The 9378-nt window shown below is 43.8% G+C and overlaps 1 long non-coding RNA gene across 1 annotated transcript in view; it reads left to right on the top strand.

Moving 5' to 3' along the window:
- Positions 1 to 355: 355 nt before the first annotated feature.
- The window catches only part of LOC110356462 (uncharacterized), a 28248-nt gene continuing 19225 nt past the window's right edge, over positions 356 to 9378 (top strand). Inside the window, exons 1-2 of the long non-coding RNA XR_010470160.1 lie at positions 356 to 743; positions 6454 to 6534. This is a non-coding gene — a long non-coding RNA (uncharacterized LOC110356462). The remainder of the gene's footprint in view (positions 744 to 6453; positions 6535 to 9378) is intronic.

The raw sequence follows: 9378 nt of genomic DNA, 5'->3' as shown, positions 1-9378 counted from the left end.
TTCCACCACTCCATAAATAAACCCTCCCAAGTGTAAATTGTGACCGTGCCTCTCTCCATCTGAACACTTCAGGCTTTTCAGAAAGCTGCTTTTATGTAAGATTAGAGAGCTGTCTCCATGACATGATGCTCTGCTTCTCCTCACCATTAGTCGGGCGTTAGTTGTTCTGTCTGTAAATAGACAGGCACAGATGGTACCACGACTCTCTGAGCCTCCACACATCTTGCACTGCAGGGATTTTAGTTATTCTCGTTATCTCTCTAGCAGCTCCTACACTTTCCTAACAGTTTGTTGAGAAGAAAAAGGAAAGGCTAAAGAACAATCAGTTCCCCTCCTCTCTAGGATTGCTGAAGGATTTAGACAGGACAGCAGCATTCATTTTGACTTTACTCTTTGCTAGGGGAACCCAGCCATGGGCTCGCCAATGAAGCAAAACTTCTGCCAGGCTCACCAGGTGAAGTCAGTCCTCCCCGAGACAGCTGAGCAGAACGAGACACCCCAGTGGCATTTAACTGTGACACTGGAATGGCACATCCTCCCTCAGTGCCCTGCAGCTCTGACCACCACACTGAAAGAACCATGGCAGACAGAAGAGAAGCTGATGTTTTGAAAGATGGCCTTGGTGTCCAGGAATAGTGATTGCAGGAAAACGGGCTGGAACAATTAGCAACACTGAACCTGGAGAAGGCATGGATTAGAAGGACATGACAGGGTTGTATCCCCCTACGCACATCATGGAGAAGGTAAAATGGGTGCTACTCTTTAGTCTTTCATATAACACAAGAATAAGATGTTAATTTAAAAGCAACAAAATGAAATCTGATAAAAGGAAGTCAATTTTGTAGAGAGTACAGTTAACCTCCTACAATAGCAATTGAAGCCAAGAACTTAGCAAGGTTATAAAAAGTATTAGATGTTTGTATAAATTATTAAAGTATCCATTTCATATTTTCTCTATCCCATCTAATGTAAGGCTATAAGCTTCTGCGTCTCTAGAGTTATAGCATAAGGATAAGAAGTAATCTCCTTCCTACTAGCAAACAAATCTCCTATTTGTTTGCCACTTGGTTTTCCATCATCTTCCGCTACAGTGTTGGGGAATGGAAGACTCAGTGATATGGTAACGGGTAGACCATTCACCTGCTCCTTAAAAGCAGTTCCTGCATTTTTGCCTGTGAAGCTACTAACAAGAAGAGAACTGGTAAAGGTTAGCCAGTGTGTTCATTAGCAGCTCACCTCACTCCTGGGCCTCAGACAGTTCATAGAAATCTGTGTAACATTATTTTGTGCAACTAGGCTTTTTCAGATACAGTAATGCCACAGCAGTAGACAGAGAAGTAAGATCTGTAGATACAGAGCAAATCCCTCTTTTTGTTGTTGTTTGGTTTTGGTTTGTTTTTTTTTTTTCCCAAAGCAAGTTATCCAAAGAGCAGCAATGCAGCTGTGAGCTGACTATGGTGAAATACAAATGCAATCCACTGGGTTTCATGGTCGGGGTTTCCTCCCTCTTTGTCCACCTCTTTGTATGACTCCAAACTCATCCACCAGAGCCCCTTGATGATACAGTTGATCTTTACAGAGATGCTGCCGTAAAACTAAAAAGCCCTCCTCTTACCGGGAGCTGCACCCATGTACGCCAGCCACACATGGTCCACCAAGACCTGTGGGCAAGCGGGAGCGGTGTCAATGTGTGTTCTCAGTGGGCCTGGACCACCACATACAGGGCTCATCTTCTGTGCTGCTCTGCCCTGCTCTGGGGACTTTATCTACATCTGTATTTATGACCCCATCACAGGCCCTATCTTAATCAAGACTGCAATATCCTGTAGAGGGACAGGCTTGCAGGAGAGGAGAGTGTGATGAAAATATTGCAAGAAGGAACATCACGACTCACCTCTTTTTTAATGAAAGGATTGACTGAGAATAGTCCATCAAGAGGGCTAGACACCTAAGTGATAGGTGAATTTCCTAGAATTGCAGTGTTTTAACAGGAAAAATGAAAATCACCTTGATATTATATAGAAGATGTAACTGTAGTGTAGAAATAAATCTATGTCAATCTGAAGAGGAAGCAGTTGAAGACATGAAAAGCCTGGTGAGATTATAAATAATATTATATGTTGCATTACATCACGCTCACGCTATTTGGGTTTCCTCAGCTACTCAGTATAGACTGCTATCAGTTCACCCCTTATCTGCTGCAGACTTTGGCAATCTCTTAGTTCCCCTATCAATGCGACAGTTTAGACACTGACATGTAGACACAGGAGCTGTCTCGTTTCTCTGCTTATGCCAACATATGTGGCAAACCTGAGTGAAATCCTGACTGCGTGAATGGTTCAAAATATGCCAAAATAGGTTGGAAAGGGCAAGTAGACATGCAGGTCTTCTTTGCAAATGTGAAGACAAATAAATATGTAATTCACTTATCCAAGTCAGTGGTGATGGCTTTGAAGCCTGTGGAAAGGTTATGCTGGTTTGTTCAGGTTTTTCCACACCATTTTTCCTGGAAACTCTGCACAGCTGCTCCCAGGGAAGCTCACAGACACCCCGCTGCAGAATGCGGGAGATGGTCAATTCCTCCATGCTCAGTGCCTTCCAATTAAAATCAGCTGCCTTTCTAGAATAGGTACATTAGCTGGACACACAACTAAGATCAATACAGAGTTGCAGGGGGAAATTTCTGGACGTCGGCATCCAGTCTCATCTACAAGCAACCCTTGCAGATCTCTGAGACACCCAGTGCACTCTGTTGCTTGTTCATCTCACCAGCATGTTCCAGCTTCCCCTACAGAGTGGACCCTGTTGCAGAAATAGACTGTCATCTCCCAAGCAGTACCACAGCAGGGTGGGCCCCCCAAGAAGTTATCTTTGGAGGCTGCAATGGAAGTCTTTAATAATATTCCCAACTTTTTTTTTTTTCTGATTTCTGGCACTGAACACAGGGTTCTGCTGATGAACAGAGCAAGGCTTTAGTGCCAGGTACACATCCGCCACTTGAACCGCAATGCTCTGCCACTGAAGTGGGCTGCTTGCAAGAGTTGCTAGGTAACCGTAACCTGCTCATAGCAAGATACTTCTGATGATGTCATGCTTCAGTTTCGTATTTCATCTCTTAAAAGAGTTTTCTCTTGGTTTCTACTAGAACAAGTGCATAGGGGAGTTCTTCACTGAGGCAGAACTTCCCTGCTCCATCATGCTCACACAGCTTAATTTCACTCTTGCAAAACACTATAATGAAGTAAAATTGGCCAGGGCTTCTCAAAGTGTGATTTTAGGGGAGAACTTAGAGTTGTTCAGGCCTCTTTTATCTTCTAGACACCAATTCACAGGATAACTCCTTTGAAACACAAGCATCTTCACTGGCTACGCTGCTGCCTGCATCTGAACAAAATGATGGTTTACTCAGTAGAAAGATAACAGGAGTTTTGTGATTATGCTTTTCAATAACACAAAAATCCAAATATTTTGTGCCAGAGATGGACTGACGCTGGGAATTATGCTCCTTTCAATACTATGTGCCTAAATTTAATATTTATTAGTAAGAGTCTAGTTATGCCAATGTGTGACATTATGAGTGTGTTTAGCACATCTTTGCCAAAGCAGATGAGGAAACCTCCTCAAACAAGATGCTTTGAACATGCTGTGGTGAGTATGGTATGGATGAGCAGGAAGTCACGGAGTTGTGGGAGATCTAGCAAGCCTGGTCTTGAGAGACTTCAGCCCTAAACCTGGGCTGGACAAAGCCTGCAAGGTGCATGTGTCCTCATTCCTGAGCCCAGAGGGGATGCATACTCTAAGTGTGGTGTGCCTGAAGGCTTTCCAGGTGGCTCTCTGCCCATATGGGAAAGTAGGGCATGAAGGCAGGCAACTGTCCATGGCTGTGTGTTCGGATTTGATTCCCACCGAGTCTCTGGTGATGTATTTGTCATTTTTCCTTGTTTCTTCCCCTAGCCTGACCTATCTGGTTTTTGCTGAAAGACATAATTTTGCTTGGAGGTCCTTTCTTGGGTTGGAGGGTGGGCTGTCATCTCTGAACAGACTGGTCTTGTTGTCTCCTGGTCTTTTTCTTCAGTGACCACTGTGCACACAGACATCAGCAGGAGCATCATGCTGCTGCAGCAGCTGGTGCAAGCAGCATTCCAAATGGAGACATCAAACCCTCTGTCTCCTGCTCTTCAGCTTGTTACACTCATGTATCCTCTGAGAGCTACTGCCTTCATCCCTGACACTCCTAACTCTATCCACAGGTTGCTCTCTCCCTGTTTGCCTGCCTGATTTGATCTTCTGTATCGCTGCTTCTTGCTGTCCTTCGCCCCCACATTCTTCCCCTTGTGTGCAAATTCCTCATCAGCACAGAGTGCAGCTCCCAGCCGTGTGCTGGGCTGGGCTGCTGTGGCAATTAGGGAATGTTTGGAGGGCGCTGAGCAGCAGGGTCTCCTGCATGGTATTTGAAGATGCACAGTTTTCATCACACTTACTGGTCTGCCTGGCAGGAAAGAAGCTGAGGCAGAGCATTCAGGCTGACGTTCCCTAGGCTCCAGATGGGTGTCAGTGTCAAATGTGCTCTTCAGCACATGGAAGACCATTTTCTGCAGAGAGAGAGCAGGCAGGCTCTTATTAGAATGGGCACAGTCCAGTGGGAAAGATGAAATGCCCACTGCCAGCAAGTGCCTTGGGATCTTCAGCTCTTTAGGGTGATTAGACAAGAACTCCTCTCCCTCCAAGAGGAACTGTAGGAAACCTCTCTCCTTTGTGTCACTTCCACAGAAATCATTGGGATGATTTGCATAAATATGCAAATGGTAATCAAACCTGGGGAGTTCAGCTGGTTTATGGTACTGCTTTTTTTTTGTTTGTTTTTTACATGTTGTGCGTACAGAGTAAAGAGATTTTCAGTGTGTTTAAATTGCACATGGTCATTGAATTGAGCAGAGACCAAAATAGTGGAAGGCACATTTTGATTGCCCACTTCTTGGTATGATACCACTCCTGGGATGTAATACAGTTACTGTCATGGTCCAAGAGCACAGCATATCTGCTGGGGCTCTAGCAAGGGACCTGTTATTCTGCCTGGTATTTTCTAACTATTTGAAAGCAGTAAGTAAATGAGGACAATTACAATTGCTGATCCCATTAGGAGAGTTTTCTTTCATGTATATTTTACATACTGAGACACTCTGCTAAATCTAATTTATGAGCAAGAAAGAGTCTATGAAGAACTAAGAGACTGAGATTCCTTACTCTATACTCCTTACTCTTTCATTTTGTGTTCTGCTTGATTCTCGGCTCGTTCTGATATTCAGCGCAGAGATTAACACACACTCCACAAAACTTCCTGTGATTTTATAGAAAGTACTTGAGGTTTTTGTACAGCTGTCCACCATCAGCAGAGCAGAGGCCTCCAGAGCTTTACAGAATGATCAAATATATAACTTCAGTCATGTCAGTCCACATATCATTAAAACAGGGAACTAAGGATTTGATGATTTTTCAAAAGAAGCGAAGTAAATGAAGATCAGTGTAAGAACTGAATCAAAATGAGGATTTAAGTATCATTCTCTTAATTACCTGACACAATCCCGCCATTTTTGTTTTAATAAAGTATGTAAGTCTCAGTTAAAAGAAAGACAATTGCCTAGAAATCTGGCAATCATTTATTGAGTTGTCTAAAAAACCAGCACTCCCCGGTTATGCAGTGAAATATTTATGACTTATGACTAGCAGTGATACATTCTCAAGGCAGATAATCAGGTTGTACTTAAAGCAAATCAGGCATCAGTAGTTTAGGAAGGTGTCATTAAAATCCACAGTTTTGAGGGGCTCATAACATTCTGATGCAATCACTTTGGGGAATGAGTTTTTCATTGCTTGGTCCCTTCTTAAAGAGGATTCCTTTTAGGTATTCATAATTTTTCTAGGTTCATATCTATATTTGAAGAATGCATTATATCAGCATGCTGTTTCATGTGATTAACAGTGGTATCTGCTGATGAAAAAAAGTATGACACAGGCTAAGGGGTAAAATTAAGAGGGTACATAACTCATCTCAAATGTTGAGGGCCAACAATAAATGCTTCACTGGGCAACTTGATGATAGCAATCTAATATATTCACACATTTTCATCGAAGACAGATTTTTAAGCTACGTTGGGTTGAATAATCTGATTTTTCTAAACAAACAACATGTTTATAATTGTTTAATATAATACTGCAGAAATTATAAACAAGGTTAAAGGGTATCCTTTCTTGGGATTAAGGTGTTGAAATTTTTCTAAGTTTTGTATAGTGTTCTTGTCTCCCTGTACAGCGACAGTCTGTAGAAACAGTTATGATTTACTATGCTCTAAAGAAAACAGCTTACCCAGATGAAGGCATACTAGGATTGGCTGGCTTTTAATAATTCACTTTGTGCTTGCATTGTGACAACTAGTCACATTTTTATTTTTGCAGGAAAATCCATCTCTGCCCCGGCCCAAACAGCATGATTTTCAGCATTTCTGTGGTGGCTGTCGCCTGGTGCTGAGGACTCAGGTGAGATCACCTTGGATGCGGAGCGATTCAGCCCTGCTCTATTCACCTCTGACAAGGAGGCTGGAAGCGAGATGAAAGATGCTTCTCCCCAGCCTGCAAGTTACATGGATGGTTTTCACTGCAGAAAAAAAATGAAGCCATTAAATTAGAACAAAAGCAAACACCCTTCATCTCAGCTCCAAACAATGTTAACGGCTGTTTATTCAATAGTAAAGCTCTTCCAAAGAAAGCCTTGCTGTAGGATCAGCTGTCCTCCCTAGTTTCCCCAGCTCAAATCACTCCAGGGAGCTGCAAAGCTGTGGCAACTGGGAGGTCCCCCTGAAGACACCAGCAGCCCCTGCACAAGGTTGAGGGATGTGCTCCCTCTGTCCTCCACAAAGCCAGTGTGGGCACACCACGATGCCAACACTGCTGCTCGAGGCAAGAGCTGCTGCTGAAGTTGGCTGCGGCCTCCAAGAAAAGTGATGATCAGTTGCATTTTATTTTTATACTCTGAGCTTTCATCTTTACACTGATAAAGGAACAGCTGCCTTTAATCTCACTTCTAAATCCCAGGCCTGGTATGCCATCCTCTCCAGCCTCGTGGATGCTATCCTTAACTGGCCAATGAGGCTCAAATGCCAGCTATTATCCTCATGGCAACTATGTGTGGCATCAGTTGTGGGTCTGTTTTGCTGCCTGTTTAATTTTTGCAGTAGCAGTTGTGGCTCGGTAGTCAGAGAAAAACTCTGCAGTCACTCCACTCATAGTCAGTCACCAGAGGCACACAGAGGGTTGTTCGGGGCTGCGTTGACACTAAAGGTTTAATTTCCAGAGACTGTCACACGGTGATGCAAACTGCCAGGGGAATTTAAGCACAGATGACTAATGCATAGTAAGGTAACCTGTGGACTAGCTGAGCTGCTATTCCTCCAGAAAGAATGCCTTGTAATATCTCATTTATATAAGAGAAGTGAGACACTCTGACCTCAGGAGTGCCATGGTTTGAGTTCACCATTTCCATAAGAAATGCAGAGGGAGAGCACGAGGCTTCTTGCCTGGGTCGGCAAAATGCAGCTCTTCCCACCAGGGATGAGCCTGGGCAGAGGCTGCGGGAAGGCAGTCTGCCCTGCCTGTACATACACCTGGTCCAGCAAAGAAAATATTCTCCATGCATACCAGCCCATTGGTACATTTCTGCCCTTTGGAAAGTAAAGAGGGGACCTTCATTTCTAATGACTGTGAGAATGTGGAAACTAATCTATTATGTGTGGAAGCTTTGCCCCTGTCGATCAGGGAGGAGCTCAATGCACATGAAAAAAAATTATTTCCATCTTCCCTGAGATTGGTAGTTAAGTATGAAAAGGCATTCCCCTTCTTTTTGCTAGCTTTTACTGAAAATGATGAATTCCTTCAAAAAACTTGCCTACCACATACTTCTGTGTGGGTCAGTGGAGGCAACACAGAGTAAACCCAACCCCTTGGAGCACGAACGAATGCCTGGGAAAGAGACAGGGCGAAAGCATAGAGCAAATGCAACAGGAGAGATTGTAAAGAGGTTATTTGCTGTTTCTATCACAAAGAGGAGTTTTATAAAAGGCTTCTCAGTTGGTGCTTGCATCCAGATCAGATTTAATAGATATTCTTTCTAATGGTGATGAATTGCATCGGTCAGAAGAGGTCCTTTTCCACTTATGCAACACAGAAGGTTTGGATGGAATATTTTCTGTTAAAGTGACTAGAGAAGTACTAAAGGTGCCAGCTGACAGCACGCCTTCGGAACTAGTGGTTTGTTGATTTAATATTTATCTCCCAGGAAAGCTGGCATACTGAACAAAGACCAGGCATCCTCTCTCCTCTCTGTTCCTGGCTGTGGTTTGCTCAGACACAGAGGGATTATTCTCATGTGTCCCCTTGCCCAACCTTCACCCCACAGAGAATACAGTATGTTTAAACGTGAGATATCATAGTGACAGAAAACATCAAGAAGAGGGATTTGTGCTTAAAAATATGAATTCTTCTCCTGACTTAGAATCACCAGCTTCCTAGTCTGAGCTCATAGCCAGAACTGCTGAACACCAGCAATTCATTTGAGGATGGTTCTTTTATATAAACAAATACATACACAGACATACACAGGGAGACATCTACAAACATTTGCAATTCCCTGTAGTGACAGAGGGCATAACTCACAGAATCCTAGAATCATTTCAGTTGGAAGAGACCCCCATGATCATCGAATCCAACCATTACCTAACCTAACTCTAGCACTAAACCATGTCCCTAAGAACCTCATCTATACGTCTTTTAAACACATCCAGGGATGGTGACTCCAACACTTCCCTGGGCAGCCTGTTCCAGTGCCTGACAACCCTTTCAGTGAATAATTATTTTCTAATATTCAATTTGAACCTCCCCTGGCACAACTTGAGGCCATCTCCTCTCATCCTATCACTTGCTTAGGGCCCAAAACTGAACACAGGAGTCAAGGTGGGGCCTTACCAATGCCAAGTACAGCTGCACAATCACTTCTCTAGTCCTGCTGGCCACACTGTTCCTGATACAAGCCAGGATGCTGTTGGCCTTTTTGGCCACCTGAGCACACTGCTGGCTCATGTTCAGCTGCTTGTTGACCAGCACCCCCAGGTCTTTTTCCTCCAGGCAGCTTTCCAGCCACTCTTCCCCAAGCCTGTATTGCTGCCTGGGGTTGTTGTGACCCAAGTGCAGGATCCGGCACTTGGCCTTGTTAAACCTCATACAATTGGCCTCAGCCTAATGATCCAGCTAGTCCAGATCCCTCTGTATGGCCTTCCTACCCTCCAGCAGATCAACACTCCCACCCAACTTGGTGTCATCTACAAACTT

This window comes from Columba livia, chromosome 2 (genome assembly GCF_036013475.1).
Source record: "Columba livia isolate bColLiv1 breed racing homer chromosome 2, bColLiv1.pat.W.v2, whole genome shotgun sequence".
In the NCBI taxonomy this organism is placed as follows: Eukaryota; Metazoa; Chordata; class Aves; order Columbiformes; family Columbidae; genus Columba; species Columba livia.
The sequence above is the reverse complement of the archived record's forward strand: the minus strand, read 5'-3'. Positions and strand labels throughout refer to the sequence as shown.